Consider the following 18,653-nt stretch of genomic DNA (forward strand, 5'->3'; position numbering starts at 1 on the left):
TGGTAATGCAGAATGGGTATGATGAACTTATCCTTTTTCAATTTAGGCAATATGTAACGTTGGACTATATGGACGTAATATCAGGTTTTGATTTAGGGGAAGGCGAAGATAGGTAAGGCTGACCTTTTTTTCTTTATGATTTTTATTTAAGTTGAAGAGTGTACATTAGAAGTACAAAGGTCGTTTTTTGTTTTGTTTAATATGATATGACCTAATTGTAAAGGTCGGGGTATATTATGACTTAAAAGCTGTTATATAGTGCGGCCCTTGTTCGCCGATGTGAATCAGAACGATTAGCTGTTAAGATAAAACTTAATGAATATGAAAATATTTATTATAGGGCTAGGGTAAACGATTATATAATTAAAAACCTGCCTAGGTTCTCTATTGGAAAAGGCCTATACGATCCTAAAATAATTGGTTATTACCCTTTTACATTTAAAAAATAAATCTCAATATTAAACATGTAAAGGATTATTATTCTTCCGATACACACGGGCAAATGGATGGATTAGGTATTGTCAACATGTTAACACTGGGATAAAGGGATTAAAGTTAACGGTAGAATTCATACAATAACTGGTTTATGGAAGCACTTCTCTAAGCGAGAGAAAGGTATATTATATATTTCTATATAAGCTAATTATGCTACCCTTTTATATTATTGATCCTAATGATATAGGCCTAGGTGTAAAACAGCGGAGGTGATAGAGCAGCCGATAGAACAACGACCCTGGAATAAAAAAAAACTAAATGTGTCTGGGTGGAGAGGGTTGGTTTAACAGGTTTACCCGCTTTGAATCGTCAGTACTGTATATGTTCTTGGCTGTCGTGCCATGGCTGTGTCGGAATCGGTTGTGAGTTGAACATGGGTATGCCCGGGTTTGGCTTGCGGTCGGCTCTGGCACAGCCACCGCACAATACAACAGGGTATCATGTGATTAATTTTTACTTGCAGTCATTAGGGGCCGTTAGAATCTGTTCCTTTTTCCTTCTTTTTGTTGTTGTTGGAATACAACATGATATGAGGACTACATGAAATGTCTTGCGTGGAATAAACATTTAGGTTATTTTCTCTTCATTCTTTAAAAATAAAACATCGAACAATTGAATCCAATGACCTGAGCAGGCTGGGCTGACATGCGTATAGCCTTGCTAGGACTTTCTAATACGAGTATGCATTTATAAGATTGTGCTGTTTATTATTTCTATTACTGTTACTATTTTTATCACCTTTATTTAACCAGGTAGGCTAGTTGAGAACAAGTTCTCATTTGCAACTGAGACCTGGCCAAGATAAAGCATAGCAGTTCGACATATACAACACAGAGTTACACATGGAATAAACAAAACATACAGTCAATAATACAGCAGGAAAAAAAAGTCTATATACAGTGAGTGCAAATGAGGTAAGATAAGGGAGGTAAGGCAATAAATAGGCCATGATGGCGAAGTAATTACAATATAGCAATTAAAACACAGGAATGGTAGATGTGCAGAAGTTGAATGTGCAAGTAGAGATACTGGAGTGCAAAGGAGAAAGATAAATAAATACAGTATGGGGATGAGGTAGTTGGATGGGCTGTTTACAGATTATCTATGTACAGGTGCAGTGATCTGTGAGCTGCTCTGACAGCTGGTGCTTAACACTAGTGAGGGAGATATGAGTCTCGAGCTTCAGTGATTTTTGCAGTTAGTTCCAGTCATTGGCAGCAGAGAACTGTAAGGAAAGGTGGCCAAAGGATGAATTGGCTTTGGGGGTGACCAGTGAGATATACCTGCTGAAGCGCGTGCTACGAGTGGGTTCTGCTATGGTGACCAGTGAGCTGAGATAAGGCGGGGCTTTACCTAGCAGAGGCTTGTAGATGACCTGGAGCCAGTGGGTGTGGCGACGAGAGTGAAGCGAGCGCCAGCCAACGAGAGCGTACATGTCGCAGTGGTGGGTAGTATATGGGGCTTTGGTGACAAAACGGATGGCACTGTGATAGACTGCATCCAATTTGTTGAGTAGAGTGCTGGAGACTATTTTGTAAATGACATCGCCAAAGTCGAGGATCGGTAGGATGGTCAGCTTTACGAGGGTATGTTTGGCAGCATGAGTGAAGGATGCTTTGTTGCGAAATCGGAAGCCGATTCTAGATTTAATTTTGGATTGGAGATGCTTAATGTGAGTCTGGAAGGAGAGTTTACAGTCTAACCAGACACCTAGGTATTTGTAATTACCCACATGTTCTAAGTCAGAGCCGTCCAGAGTAGTGATCGGTTGAAGAGCATGCATTTAGTTTTACTTGCATTTAAGAGCAGTTGGAGGCCACGGAAGGAGAGTTGTATGGCATTGAAGCTCGTCTGGAGGTTAGTTAACACAGTGTCCAACGAAGGGCCAGAAGTATACAGAATGGTGTCATCTGCATAGAGGTGGATCAGAGAATCACCAGCAGCGAGAGCGACATCATTGATGTATACAGAGAAGAGAGTCGGCCCGAGAATTGAACCCTGTGGCACCCCCATAGAGACTGCCAGAGGTCCAGACAACAGGCCCTCCGATTTGACACACTGAAATGTATCAGAGAAGTAGTTGGTAAACCAGGCGAGGCAATCATTTGAGAAACCAAGGCTGTTGAGTCTGCCAATAAGAATGTGGTGATTGACAGAGTCGACAGCCTTGGCCAGGTTAATGAATACGGCTGCACAGTAATGTCTCTTATCGATGGCGGTTATGATATCGTTTAGGACCTTGAGCGTGGCTGAGGTGCACCCATGACCAGCTCTGAAACCAGATTGCATAGTGGAGAAGGTACGGTGGGATTCAAAAATGGTCGGTAATCTGTTTGTTAACTTGGCTTTCGAAGACCTTAGAAAGGCAGGGTAGGATAGATATAGGTCTGTAGCAGTTTGGGTCTAGAGTGACTCCCCCTTTGAAGTGGGGGATGACCGCGGCAGCTTTCCAATCTTTGGGAATCTCAGACGATACGAAAGAGAGGTTGAACAGACTAGTGATAGGGGTTGCAACAATTTCGGCAGATCATTTTAGAAAGAGAGGGTCCAGATTTTCTAGCCCAGCTGATTTGTAGGGGTCAGCATCAGCTATCTGGATTTGGGTGAAGGAGAAATCGGGGAGGCTTGGGCGAGTTGCTGCAGGGAGTGCATGGCAGTTGACCGGGGTAGGGCTAGCCAGGTGGAAAGCATGACCAGCCGTAGAAAAATGCTTATTGAAATTCTCAATTATAGTGGATTTATCGGTGGTGACAGTGTTTCCTAGCCTCAGTGCAGTGGGCAGCTGGGAGGAGGTGCTCTTATTCTCCATGGACTTTACAGTGTCCCAGAACCTTTTTGAGTTTGTGCTGCAGGATGCAAATTTCTGCTTGAAAAAGCTAGCCTTAGTTTTCCTAACTGCCTGTGTATATTGGTTCCTAACTTCCCTGAAAAGTTGCATATCACAGGGGTTATTCGATGCTAATGCAGAATGCCACATGATGTTTTTGTGCTGTTCAAGGGCAGTCAGGTCTGGAGAGAACCAAGGGCAATATCTGTTCCTGGTTCTAAATGTTTTGAAAGGGGCATGCTTATTTAAGATGGTGAGGAAGGCACTTTTAAAGAATGACCAGGCATCCTCTACTGACGGGATGAGGTCAATATCCTTCCAGGATACCCGGGCCAGGTCGATTAGAAAGGCCTGCTCGCTGAAATGTTTTAGGGAGCGTTTGACAGTGATGAGGGGTGGTCGTTTGACCGCGGACCCATTATGGATACAGGCAATGAGTCAGTGATCGCTGAGATCTTGGTTGAAAACAGCAGAGGTGTATTTGGAGGGCAAGTTGGTTAGGATGATATCTATGAGGGTGCCCGTGTTTATACATTTGGGGTTGTACCTGGTAGGTTCATTGATCATTTGTGTGAGATTGAGGGCATCAAGCTTAGTGTCACGCCCTGACCTGAGAGAGACGGTTTATTTCTCTATTTTGTTAGGTCAGGGTGTGGGGTGGGCAGTCTGTGTTATATTTCTATCTTGTCTTTTTCTTTGATTGGCCGAGTATGGTTCCTAATCAGAGGCAGCTGTCTATTGTTGTCTCTGATTGGGAATACTTAGGCAGCCCTTTTTCCCTCCTTCAGTGTGGGATCTTGTTTTTGTACAGCTTAGTATAGCCTGCAGAACGTGACGGTCGTTTTCCGTTGTTTATTGTTCTGATTTAGTGTTCTGAGTTAAAATAAATATTTGAACATGAGCACTCACCACGCTGTGCTTTGGTCTACTCCTTTCGACGACGATCGTCACACTTAGATTGTAGGATGGCCGGGGTGTTAAGCATGTCCCAGTTTAGGTCACCTAGCAGCACGAGCTCTGAAGATAGATGGGGGGCAATCAGTTCACAAATGGTGTCCAGGTCACAGCTGGGGGCAGAGGGTGGCCTATAGCAAGCGGCAACGGTGAGAGACTTGTTTCTGGAAAGGTGGATTTTTAAAAGTAGAAGCTCGAATTGTTTGGGTACAGACCTGGATAGTAAGACAGAACTCTGCAGGCTAACTCCGCCCCCTTTGGCAATTCTATCTTCTCGGAAAATGTTATAGTTAGGGATGGACATTTCTGGGTTTTTGGTAGTCTTCCTGAGCCAGGATTCAGACATGGCTAGGACATCCGGATTGGCAGAGCATGCCAAGGCTTCGAATGTTAACATGCATGAAACCAAGGATTTTACGGTTACAGAAGTCAACAAATGAGAGCACCTGTGGAATAGGAGTGGAGCTAGGCACTGCAGGTTCAGGATTAACCTCTACATCACCACAGGAACAGAGGACGAGTAGGATAAGAGTACGGCTAAAGGCTAAAAGAACTGTACGGCTAATACGTTCAGAACAGAGTAAAAGGAACAGATTTCTGGGCGCGGTAGAAAAGATTCTAGGCATAATGTACAGACAAAGGTATGGTAGGATGTGAATACAGTGGGGTAAACCTGTGCATAGTGTGACGATGAAAGAGATATTGTCTCTAGGAATATCATTTAAACCAGGTGATGTCACCGAATGTGTTGGAGGTGTAATTAAAGTATTCACTAAGGCATATTGAGCAGGGCTAGAGGCTCTACAGTGAAATAAGGCAATAAATACTAACCAAAACAGCAACGGACAAGGCATATTGACGTTAGGGAGATGTATGCGTAGCCAAGTAATCATAGGAGTCCAGCGAGTGGCTTCAGGCAGCTAGAGACCTGGGGCTAGCAGAAGGGCCTTAGAAGGACGTCGCGACGGAAGAAAGTCTGTTGTGGCCCCCTCGTGCTGAATATGTGTGGTGGCTAATTTCTGCATTACCAAATGAGAAGAGTTACAAACACACCAGTCCGAGTTAAACTACATCTTTAATACTTAAGATACTTTTGCAAAAGTTCTTGACCCCCAATAATGCACTCTCTCGAATGAATCATTGAATGAGGTGATTACAGAATGGCTACAGGGATCTTTTATAGCAACGATACACCCCCTTCAACGTACATTGACAAACCACAGATACTTAGTAACAGTTGAAAGGTTAAGTTTTGTATGACACATATCAATAAAACACAGACAGTAACTTCTATGTCAACAGGATTAATGGTATAGCCCAGTATCTGGTCTCCTTAGAACTGTCCCTCCCTGGTACGGTATTGAACAGAACTATTTCATCCAATGGCATATATCAATTGTCAACTCTAGATACTCCCATCTCAAGCAAACCCCCTCTTGACCCCACTTCCTGGACGGCCCACCTGGGGGAGTGAGCCTCTAGGCCATATATTATCACAGGATAAGTGTGAGATCTAAGAGAGGACATACAAGGGTCCATTTACTGCCATAATCCTCCCCACAATAAAGAAAAGGAGGGAGTGACTTGCTCACAGACATAGTGGAGACAAGTCATTGGTTCCCCATTAATCACGCATCCCTTCACATGGTTTAAGAAATAGGTAAAGACACATTCCCATGACGACAAGTCTGACCTCTCCCCTCTCTGGGCCCCAAGTGTCTGAGCCCCAGCTAAGGTAGACGTGCAACTGAAAAGACACCAGAGTCCAATGGACACTTTCTAATGACAAGTACCTCAAATAAGCATATTATACTAATAAAACATCTTAATTATCTATGTTACCCAACTAATTCTGATTCGTCCACGACATATGTCGGCAGACGGATCAGCAGGGCTCCGTGTGGTAAAGCAGGCCAAATTGTTCTAGTGGCCGAAGAATTTGTCCGATGGGCCTCTTAAGCTAACAGTCCGGTGTGCTCTAGACAGCTCACGTTAGTCATAAAAATAGATTTTAAACAGCGTTTGACATGCTTCTAAGTACGGTAAAGGAACATTTTGAATTTTTTGGTCTCAAAATGCGCTTGCGCATTACCCTTTGGATAGTGACCTGAACGCACGAACAAAACGGAGGTATTTGGACATAACTATGGATTATTTGGAACAAAAACAACATTTGTTGTGGAAGTAGCAGTCCTGGGAGTGCATTCTGACGAAGATAAGCAAAGGTAATACAATTTTTCTAATAGTAATTCTGAGTTTAGTGAGCCCCGAACTTGGCGGGTGTCAAAATAGCTAGCCGTGATGGCCGAGCTATGTACTCAGAATATTGCAAAATGTGCTTTTGCCGAAAAGGTATTTTAAAATCTGACATAGCGATTGCGTAAAGGAGTTCTGTATCTATAATTCTTAAAATAATTGTTGTGCATTTTGTCAACGTTTATGATGAGTAATTTAGTAAATTCACCGGAAGTTTGCGGTGGGAATGCATGTTCTGAACATCACATGCTAATGTAAAAAGCTGTTTTTGTATATAAATATGAACTTGATTGAACAAAACATGCATGTATTGTATAACATAATGTCCTAGGAGTGTTATCTGATGAAGATCAAAGGTTAGTGCTTCATTTAGCTGTGTTTTGGGTTTATGTGACATATATGCTTGCTTGGAAAATGGCTGTGTGATTGTTTTTGGCTATGTACTCTCCTAACATAATCTAATGTTTTGCTTTCGCTGAAAAGCCTTTTTGAAATCGGACAATGTGGTTAGATTAACGAGAGTCTTGTCTTTAAAATGGTGTAAAATAGTCGTATGTTTGAAAAATTGAAATTATAGCATTTGAGGTTTTTGTATTTCGCGCCACGCTCTACCATTGGATATTGGCGAGGCGTTCCGCTAGCTGAACGTCTGTCCTCAACAGGTTTTAAACCAGGAATAGTCACCCGCGTTGCAGCTAGTTAGCTGTGGTGATCCAGGTGAAAAAGGTTCAGAGCTTGCAGTAGGAATCCGGGGATATGGAGAGAAGACAGGTCCGGTATGCTCTGTTTTGAAACGCGTTGTAAAAACTGGTGAGAGCTTTCCGAGCTAAAGGTTAGCTGATGACCGCTAGCAGTGGTTAGCTGACTAATTAGCTAGTAGCTAGTTTGCTGGCTAGCTTCTGTTGGGGAGTACCGGTTCGGAGGTGGATAAGAATACTTTAGAAGAGACAGATCCAAACTACATTGGGTGAGGCGGGTTGCAGCAGAGTATTTTGAAGTTCAGGTTTAGAAAAATATAAAAGATATGCAAAGAAAAAAATATGTAAAAAGATATACATGGGACACGACAAGATGAAGAATAAAGACGTCTGACTGCTACGCCATCTTGGAAAATAAAATGTTTTCCATGTTATTTGGTTAGTTCTCTTAAGCATCCTCATAAATATTTGTTATCATGGGCCTGCCCATATTTCCCTCTGGTCAACGCCAATTGTCAGCCAAGGGTTTGCCTTAGGACGCAAAGGTGCATGAGTCAGGGAGATGGTCTGATGGTCTTAGTGACAACAGACCTAGAGTGGCCACCAGCTGCATTAAGTACTGCAGTGCACCTCCTCCTCATGGACTGCACCACATTTTCCAGTTCTTGCTGTGAGATGTTACCCCACTCTTCCACCAAGGCACCTGCAAGTTCTCGGCCATTTCTGGGGGGGAATGGCCCTAGCCCTCACCCTCCGATCCAACAGGTCCCAGACGTGCTCAATGGGATTGAGATCCAGGCTCTTCGCTGGCCATGGCAGAACACTGACATTCCTGTCTTGTAGGAAATCACGCACAGAACTAGCAGTATGGCTGGTGGCATTGTCATGCTGGAGAGTCATGTCAGGATGAGCATGCAAGAATGGTACCACATGAGGGAGGAGGCTGTCTTCCCTGTAACGCAGAGTTGAGATTGCCTGCAATGACAAGCTCAGTCTGATGATGCTGTAACACACCGCCCCAGACAATGACAGACCCTCCACCTTGATCCCGCTCCAGAGTACAGGCCTCGGCGTAACGCTCATTTCTTCTACGATAAACGTGAATCCGACCATCACCTCTGGTGAGACAAAACCGCAACTAGTCAGTGAAGAGCACTTTTTGCCAGTCCTGTCTGGTCCAGCGACAGTGGGTTTGTGCCCATAGGCGACGTTGTTGCCAGTGATGTCTGGTGAGGACCTGCCTTACAACAGGCCTACAAGCCCTCAGTCCAGCCTCTCTCAGCCTTTTGAGGACAGTCTGAGCACTGATGGAGGGATTGTGCGTTCCTGGTGTAACTCCGGCAGTTGTTGTTACCATCCTGTACCTGTCCCGCAGGTGTGATGTTCGGATGTACCGATCCTGTGCAGGTGTTGTTACACGTGGTGTGCCACTGTGAGGACAATCAGCTGTCTCCCTGTAGCGCTGTCTTAGGCGTCTCACAGTACCGACATTGCAATTTATTTCCCTGGCCATATCTGCAGTCCTCCTGCCTCCTTGCAGCATGTCTAAAGCACGTTCACACAGAGGAGCAGGGAGCCTGGGCATCTTTCTTTTGGTGTTTTTCAGAGTCAGTAGAAAGGCCTCTTTAGTGTCCTAAGTTTTCATAACTGACCTTAATTGCCTACTGTGTTAAGTGGAGCAGCACAGGGGAACCCTGGAGCAGACTCAGACGAGGAAACTGGATGAATAAACCAAAACATTTAGTGCCAAACAGGGAGCGATGTAGTGCAGGCCAGAGGAAGCTCGGGTGGATTGTAGGAAACCAGATGTGGAGGCTGAGGTTGGAGTGGGCTGGGTTGAGACTCCAAGGGAGTGATGGTGAGCTGAATCCAGAACAGGGTAGCAGGGTGGTGAGATGTGGAAGAGTAGACAGGATACCAGAGTCAGAGCAGCAAAACTGCAGTGCAAGGATAAACAGTATCAGGCAGGGAAACAGGAACAGCAAGGTAACAGGAACTTGAATAATAATTAAAGCTAGAAGCATAAACTGACTGAGCAGAGATTATGATCTGGCAGAGTGGAAGTGGCAGGACTGAGTATTTGTAGAGGTCTTGATTATGGATCGGGTTGCAGCTGGTGGGGATCTGCTCTGACTCCAGCACACCTGTCTCCAACCACACAGAGAGGGAGCGGGAGAGAGAGTGTACTGGGGGAGTGGCTTCAGGTCAAGGAGACACCGGATGAGCACAAGAGGGCGTCGCAGGAGCAGATGTGACATTAGATAGTGTCTTAACGACCGTTCCATAGGTGCATGTTCATTAATTGTTAATGGTTCATTGAACAAGCATGGGAAACAGTGTTCGAACCCTTTACAATGAAGATCTGTTAAGTTATTTGGATTTTTACGAATTATCTTTGAAAGACAAGGTCCTGAAAAAGGGATGTTAATTTCTTTGCTGAGTTTATATGGACACTTAACCATCATGGTGCTTTTTAATGGTAAGTTTACAAACATTTGTTGTGGTAAGTATAACTGAAACTTGGTAAGTGTGGAAATAAGTATAGCAAGTTATAATTGTAATGTCTTAGCAGATCATAAAAAAAGACGATACATTTTTACATGGCTAAAAGAGAAAGAATGCAATATCTATTGTTTACAGGAAACTCTTTCTACAAATATAGATGAGGTTGGGTAGAAAAAGGACTGGGAGGGAGAAATATATATTTGTCATGGGCAAAGACACTCAAAATGGGTGATTATACTAATTAATACAAATTTTGATCTGATTGTGAAAACAGATCCGCAAGGAAGATGGATCATTTTAAATATGCTATTGGACCAAAAACAGATTTGGCCTATTAATCTATATGGGCCAAATAATGATTATCCACACTTTTTCGAATATATATATATATATATACATACATACAGTTCCAAGTCAGAAGCTTACAAACACCTTAGCCAAATACATTTAAACTCAGTTTTTCAAAACTCCTGACGTTTAATCTTTGTACAAATTCCCTGTCTTAGGTCAGTTTGGATCACCACTTTATTTTAAGAATGTGAAATTTCAGAATAATAGTAGAGAGAATGATTTATTTCAGCTTTTATTTCTTTCATCAAGTTCCCAGCGGGTCAGAAGTTTACATACACTCAATTAGTATTTGGTAGCATTGCCTTTAAATTGTTTAACTTGCGTCAAACGTTTCAGGTAGCCTTCCGCAAGCTTCCAACAGTAAGTTGGGTGAATTTTGGCCCATTCCTCCTGACAGAGCTGGTGTAACTGAGTCAGGTTTGTAGGCCTCCTTGCTCACACACACTTTTTCAGTTCTTTCCACAAATTTTCTATGGGATTGAGGTCGGGGCTTTGTGATGGCCACTCCAATACCTTGACTTTGTTGTCCTTAAGCCTTTTTGCCACAACTTTGGAAGAATGCTTGGGTTCATTGTCCATTTGGAAGACCCATTTGCGACCAAACTAGAACTTCCTGACTGATGTTTTGAGATGTTGCTTCAATATATCCACATAATTTTCCATCCTCATGATGCCATCTATTTTGTGAAGTGCACCAGTCCCTCCTGCAGCAAAGCACCCCCACAACATGATGCTGCCACCCCCGTGCTTCACGGTTGGGATGGTGTTCTTCGGCTTGCAAGCCTCTCCCTTTATCCTCCAAACATAACGATGGTCATTATGGCCAAACAGTTCTGTTTTTGTTTCAGCTGACCAGAGGACATTTCTCCATGTGCAGTTGCAAACCGTAGTCTGGCTTTTTTTATGGCGGTTTTGGAGCAGTGGCTTCTTCCTTGCTGAGTGGCCTTTCAGGTTATGTTGATATAGGACTCGCTTTACTGTGGATATAGATACTATTGTACCTGTTTCCTCCAGCATCTTCACAAGGTCCTTTGCTGTTGTTCTGGGATTGATTTGCACTTTTCACACCAAAGTACGTTCATCTCTAGGAGACAGAATGCGTCTCCTTCCTGAGCGGTATGACGGCTGCGTGGTCCCATGGTTTATATTTGCTTACTATTGTTTGTACAGATGAACGTGGTACCTTCAGGCGTTTGGAAATTGCTCCCAAGGATGAACCAGACTTGTGGAGATCTACAATTGTTTTCTGAGGTCTTGGCTGATTTCTTTTGATTTTCCAGTGATGTCAAGCAAAGAGGCACTGAGTTTGAAGGTAGGCCTTGAAATACATCCACAGGTACATCTCCAATTGTCTCAAATGATGTCAATTAGCCTATCAGACGCTTCTAAAGCCATGACATAATTTTCTGGCATTTTCCAAGCTGTTTAAAGGCACAGTCAACTTAGTGTATGTAAACTTCTGACCCACTGGAATTGTCATAAAGTGAATTATAAGTGAAATAATCTGTCTGTAAACAATTGTTGGAAAAATGACTTGTGTCATGCACAAAGTAGATATCCTAACCAACTTGCCAAAACTATAGTTTGTTAACAAGAAATTTGTTGAGTGGTTGAAAAACGAGTTTTAATGACTTCAACTTAAGTGTATGTAAACTTCTGACTTCAACTGTGTATATATGTATATATTTGCGCTCACAAGCAATGAAAATCTATCATTATGGTGGGAGATTATAATACGGTTTTAATTACCTCAATGGATCATAAAGGAAATTCCTCTATCACCCTCAAGCACTTAAGGAGATCACAAAGTTCATGGATACATTAGAATTACTGGATATACGGAGGTTGAAAAACCCCTGACCTATTGAGATATACATAGAGGAGGCTTAATCAAGCTAGCCGTCTTGATTACTTCCTAGTCTCGTTCTTGCTGGCATCAAAAATAAAGAAAAATATTAATAGGAGACCAAATGCGATCGGACCACCATCTAATTGGCCTCCATATAACTCTTACAGAATTTCCACGTGGACAGGGATATTGGAAATTCAATCAAAGCCTATTGGATGACAATTTGTTCTTAACAAAGACAAAATAATTAATAATTGACTATTTTTGTACAACATAAGTACAGCAGATCTCCTTATTGTATGGGACACTTTCAAATGTACTTTTAGAGGCCATTCAATACAATACTCATCATTAAAATATTAGCAGTTTAGGTTAAAAGAGATTAGACTAATAAAGGAAATAGAGGAAGTAACAGCGCAGGTAGTAATGGAAACTACTATAGAGGCACAAAATAGGTTAGAGGAAAAACAAAAAGAATTGGAGGTACTTATTCAAGAATGATCAAGTGTAACGTATTACCAAAATAAAGCGAATTGATAAATTGTGAAAAATACAACAAATAAAATCTTGAATCTTCAACATAGAAATTCTACCAAAAAGAATTTACAGAAACTCGTTACAAATGATGGTTATCCATGATTCATCAAATTATATTTTGAAAGAGGAAGCAAAATATTTGAAGCATATGTTTTCTTTTCAGTCTCCTCCATTTCCACTGAATGATGTTAACTGTAAGGATTTCTTTCCTAATAATAATGTAAAATTAACAAATTTACAGAAAGACCTGCGTGAAGGCCAATTTACAGCAGAGGAACTTTTTGAGGCAATAAAGTCTTTTCAGTGTGAAAAAACACCAGGGCTTGACGGTATACCAGTAGAGGTATATCAGACCTTTTTTTATGTACTCAAATATCCATTATTAGAATGCTTTAATTACTCTTATACAAATGGTCTGATTTCATTACTACTAAAACAGGACCCAGGTGGTAAGTATAAAGATCCAGTCCATTAAAAAACTGGAGGCCTCTAACACTTCAATGTTGCAATGTGAATATGCTGGCGAAATGCATAGCACATAGAATAAAAAAGGTTTTACCAGATATTGTTCATCCTGATCAGACAGGGGTTTTTTTACATGGACGATATATTGGAGATATATGACAATTACTTGAAACAATTGAATATTATGAAACATCAAAGATACCAGGCCTGGTCTTCATCGCAGATTTTGAAAAGGCGTTTGAAGTATGACTATAATTTATATAAATGCCTGGATTAGTTAAATGTAGGTGAATCTCTTATACAATGGGTTAAAGTTATGTACAGCAACCCCAGATGTAAAATAATAAATAATGGTTACTTCTCAGAACGTATTGAGCTTTTAAGAGGAGTAAAACAAGGTTGTCCGTTGTCTCCGTATCTATTTATTATTGCTAGCTATTTATATTAGATCGAACAAGAACATCAACGGGTTAGAAATCCAGGGGATTAAAACAAAAGTGTCAATGTATGCCGATAATTGTAGTTTTTTCTTAAATCCGTAATCTGGATCCCTGTGTCATTGAAGATCTTGATCACTTTTCTAGCCTCTCTGGATTAAAACCAAATTATGACAAGTGTACCATATTACATATTGGAACATTAAAAAATTGTGTTTACATTACCGTGTAGTTTACCAATAAAATGGGCGGATGGTGAAGTAGACATACTTGGTATTCACATCTAAAAAAAAACACAATTCATTTCAATAGAAAGTTAGCAAAAATAGATAAGATTCTGTAACCATGAAGAGGTAAATACTTGTCTATTTATGGAAAAATCATACTCTTTGGTCCTATCACAGTTTATTTACTTGCCAATCGCACTGCCTACTCCAGATGACTTGTTTTTTAAATTATATGGGCAAAAAATATTTAATTGTATTTGGAATGCTAAGCCAGACAAAACTAAACATGCCTATTTATGTAATGAATATAATTTTGAGGGCTAAAATTATTAAATATTAAAGCTCTAAATCTCTCACTAAAAGCTTCACTCATACATAAATTATACTTCACCCCAAAATGGCTCTCTAGTAGATTATTAAGAAAAACTCATCCTTTGATAAAAAAAATTGCCTTTTTTTCTTTTATACATATTACAACTTCTCATTTCCCACTAAATGAAAATGTAATTTTGCTTAAAGTATCGCCCTTTCTTAAACAAGCCATACAAAGCTGGTTACAATTTCAGTTTTATCCTCCAGAAAAGATAGAACAAATATTACAACAAATGTTATGGTTAAATTCAAATATACTGATTAATAAAAAAACATTCTTTATGGAAAAAGTTGCATTTTTGAATTATATTTGTTAATGATATTATGAATAGAAACGGAGGAGTTCTGTCACATATGCAGTTATCGAAAATATATGGGAATATCTGCTCAATCCAAATTTACAACCAATTGATTGCAGCACTACCACAAAAATGGAGGAGGCAAGTGGAAAAGGGAGAAGGTAGGGAACTTGTTTGCCTGCCATATATTAAAGATACAAATTGGCTGAAAGTTACTTGCATAAATAGAAAAATATACCAGTTTCATCTGTGGACAAAAATGTTGACAGCTGCACCATACAGGGTGCAAAATAAGTGGAAGGAGCTTTTTGATGTACCAATTCCATGGCATATGGTTTATGAACTGGTACAAAAAACTACACTTGATTCAACACTAAGTTTTTCAATTTAAATTATTCTATAAAATTCTTGCCAACAATAGAATGCTATATATATATGGGGCATACAACAATCTCAGCTCTATAGATGTTGCTGCGAAGAGACAGAATCAATAGATAATTTATTCTGGTATGTAGCATGTTTCTGGTCACAGGTTCAAAAATCACAACATGCAATTAAAATTAACCTTACAAATAACAGTGTTGGGCGATTTGGAAAGCCATTGTCAATCAATAAATAATATAATAATACTCATAGGAAAGGTTTTCATCTTAACATTTACATTTTAACTCACAATCTGTGGATAAAATATGATTAGAAAGGTTCAAACATTTTGTAAAACATCACAGCACAATAAAAAAATATATGGCACATGGAAACCAAACCAGGGTGGTCTATGGTGATAGGTGGGATGGGCTGAGAGTGGCTGAGGGTTGGGTTTAAAGAGTTTTTGTTTGGTAATGTATTATTGTTATGTGATTGCTTTATATAAAAGTACCATGTATGTAAAATGTGTATGTAAAATATATATGTAACATGTATGTATTTGTAGCAAAAAAGCTGTAAAAACAACTAAGATATTTGTCCTCTGAAGCGGGGTGGTGGAGGGGTTAATAAATAAAAAATATTCCCCAGGTCGTTGCTGTAAATGAGAATGTGTTCTCAGTCAAAATACCTGGTAAAATAAAGGTAAAATAAAAACATTAAAATTAAATAAATGTTACACTGAGCCATGCTAAACCACATCAGTGTCCGACTTTCGGCTGTAGCAGATGCACCTCCCCCGACTTCACTCCTCGACTTTTGCCTTCAGTCGGTTGGTTCAGATTTAGCAGTCAAAAAAGCCCATTGTCTCCATTTTACAGTAGCATAATCATAGACAGAAGGTGTAATCCAGACACGTCACAGGGGCTATAAAACTGAAGCATCCGTTTAGAACGTTTGCTCACCACCAAATATGGTAGTGAGATGAAGTCCTGTCGCGGGTGATGGAAAAGGATGGAATTAGGTGAAACTGGGTCGACATTCTGCTCATTTCTAAATCAAAGTTTCTAAATATGTCTAAATCGATTAAACATCTGATCTCAATACCTTTCTGTTCCCAAAACTAGAATCTGTTGCGAACTGGACGACTTGCCAAAGTTTTTGTATTTTTTTATTAAGTGGTTTATAAGAAGTGCAAGACCGAATTGGGTTTGTGCACACGCGCACTTCAGAGGGGTTCCTAACGGAAATATTCAAATACAGGCTATTGGATCTGCTTAGCTCGTACTTGGCTTCCGTACCTCGTTGCTTGTTCTGCCCACTCTGCTTCATTTGCTCCCACTGTAAACGAGAGATTAACTATCTTGGGTTAGTTATAAATATCTTTGGCATAATCAATGGCATTTTCAATGTTCTGACAACTACAAAGCCATTCTTTGGTCATCATAGGGCTTTGACGCCCCCATGTGGTCAAAATAATTGGAGTCAACGCACAAGGACGGCAGACTGGCTAAATTACCGTGTACATGATAATGAAAAAAAAGTAAGAGCAAGATGCCTAGGATTAGTGTGTTGTATAATTCGTCTTCATTATCAAAACTATTGTTCATCATTAGACTGTCTGTCTGCAATGATACCCACATTGGTAATAATATGTAATAAGGCATAGAAATAATCCCAAAGTAAAATCTAGTACCACATACCTACTAGTGCAGGGATAGGCAACAATATGTTTCTCCACCTAGAAAAACAATCACGCTTAAACTATCAAATCTGAGCACAAAAGGCCTTTTAATGTTATATTTCCTTTGCTGCTCTCTGAGAGAAGAGATAAACACAGTGTTGTTCCACATTAATTGTTAATTAATTCATTGTTCCACTGCACCTGTACATAGGCCATCTATAAATAGCCCAAAGAACTACCTCCTCCCCTACTGTATATATTTATTTTGCTCCTTTGCACCCCAGTATTTCTACTTTGCACACTCATCTTCTGTAAAATCTACCATTCCAGTGTTTTAATTGCTATATTGTATTTATTGCCTTTACCTCCCTTATCTCACCTAATTTGCTCACATTGTATATAGACTTCTTTTTCTACTATATTATTGACTGTATGTTTGTTTTACTCCATGTGTAACTCTGTATTATGTGTCGAACTGCTTTGCTTTATCTTGGCCAGATCGCAATTGTAAATGAGAACTTGTTCTCAACTTGCCTACCTGGTTAAATAAAGGTGAAATAAATACAAATAAAATTACACAGGTGCACCTTGTACTGGGGACAATAAAAGGCCATTCTAAATGTGCAGTTTTGTCACACAACCCAATGCCATAGATGTCTCAAGTTTTGAGGGAGCGTGCAATTGGCATGCTGTCTGCACTAATGTCCACCAAAGCTGTTGCCTGAGAATTGAATGTTCATTTCTTTACCATAAGCCGCTTCAACGTTGTTTTAGAGAATTAGGGAGTACGTCCAATCGGCCTCACAACCGCAGACCACATGTAGCCATGCCAGCCCAGGACCACAAAATCCGGCTTCTTCACCTGCGGGATTGTTTGCGACCAGCTACCCGGAAAGCTGATGAAACTGTGGGTTTGCACAACCAAATAATTTCTGCACAAACGGTCAGAAACCGTCTCAGGGAAGCTCATCTGTGAGCTCATGGTCCTTACCAGGGTCTTGACCTGACTGCAGTTTGGCGTCGTGACCGACTTCAGTGGGCAAATTTTTATTTTTTATTTCACCTTTATTTAATTAGGTAGGCTAGTTGAGAACAAGTTCTCATTTGCAACTGTGACCTGGCCAAGATAAAGCATAGCAATTCGACACATACAATAACACAGAGTTACACATGGAATAAACAAAACATACAGTCAATAATACAGCAGAAAAAAGATAACAAAAAGTATACTGCTCAAAAAAATAAAGGGAACACTAAAATAACACATCCTAGATCTGAATGAATGAAATAATCTTATTAAATACTTTTGTCTTTACATAGTTGAATGTGCTGACAACAAAATCACACAAAAATAATCAATGGAAATCCAATTTATCAACCCATGGAGGTCTGGATTTGGAGTGACACTCAAAATTAAAGTGGAAAATCACACTACAGGCTGATCCAACTTTGATGTAATGTCCTTAAAACAAGTCAAAATGAGGCTCAGTAGTGTGTGTGGCCTCCACGTGCCTGTATAACCTCCCTACAATGCCTGGGCATGCTCCTGATGAGGTGGCGGATGGTCTCCTGAGGCATCTCCTCCCAGACCTGGACTAAAGCATCCGCCAACTCCTGGACAGTCTGTGGTGCAACGTGGCGTTGGTGGATGGAGCGAGACATGATGTCCCAGATGTGCTCAATTGGATTCAGGTCTGGGGAACGGGCAGGCCAGTCCATAGCATCAATGCCTTCCTCTTGCAGGAACTGCTGACACACTACAGCCACTTGAGGTCTAGCATTGTTTGCATTAGGAGGAACCCAGGGCCAACCGCACCAGCATATGGTCTCACAAGGGGTCTGAGGATCTTATCTCGGTACCTAATGGCAGTCAGGCTACCTCTGGCGAGCACATGGAGGGCTGTGCGGCCCCCCAAAGAAATGCCACCCCACACCATGACTGACCCACCGCCAAACCGGTCATGCTGGAGGATGTTGCAGGCAGCAGAACGTTCTCCACGGCGCCTCCAGACTCTGTCACGTGCTCAGTGTGAACCTGCTTTCATCTGTGAAGAGCATAGGGCGCCAGTGGCGAATTTGCCAATCTTGGTGTTCTCTGGCAAATGCCAAACGTCCTGCACGGTGTTGGGCTATAAGCACAACCCCACCTGTGTACGTCGGGCCCTCATGGAGTCTGTTTCTGACTGTTTGAGCAGACACATGCACATTTGTGGCCTGCTGGAGGTCATTTTGCAGGGCTCTGGCAGTGCTCCTCCTGCTCCTCCTTGCACAAAGACGGAGGTAGCGGTCCTGCTGCTGGGTTGTTGCCTTCCTACGGCCTCCTCCACGTCTCCT

This window comes from Salmo salar, chromosome ssa06, assembly GCF_905237065.1.
Source record: "Salmo salar chromosome ssa06, Ssal_v3.1, whole genome shotgun sequence".
Lineage (NCBI taxonomy): Eukaryota > Metazoa > Chordata > Actinopteri > Salmoniformes > Salmonidae > Salmo > Salmo salar.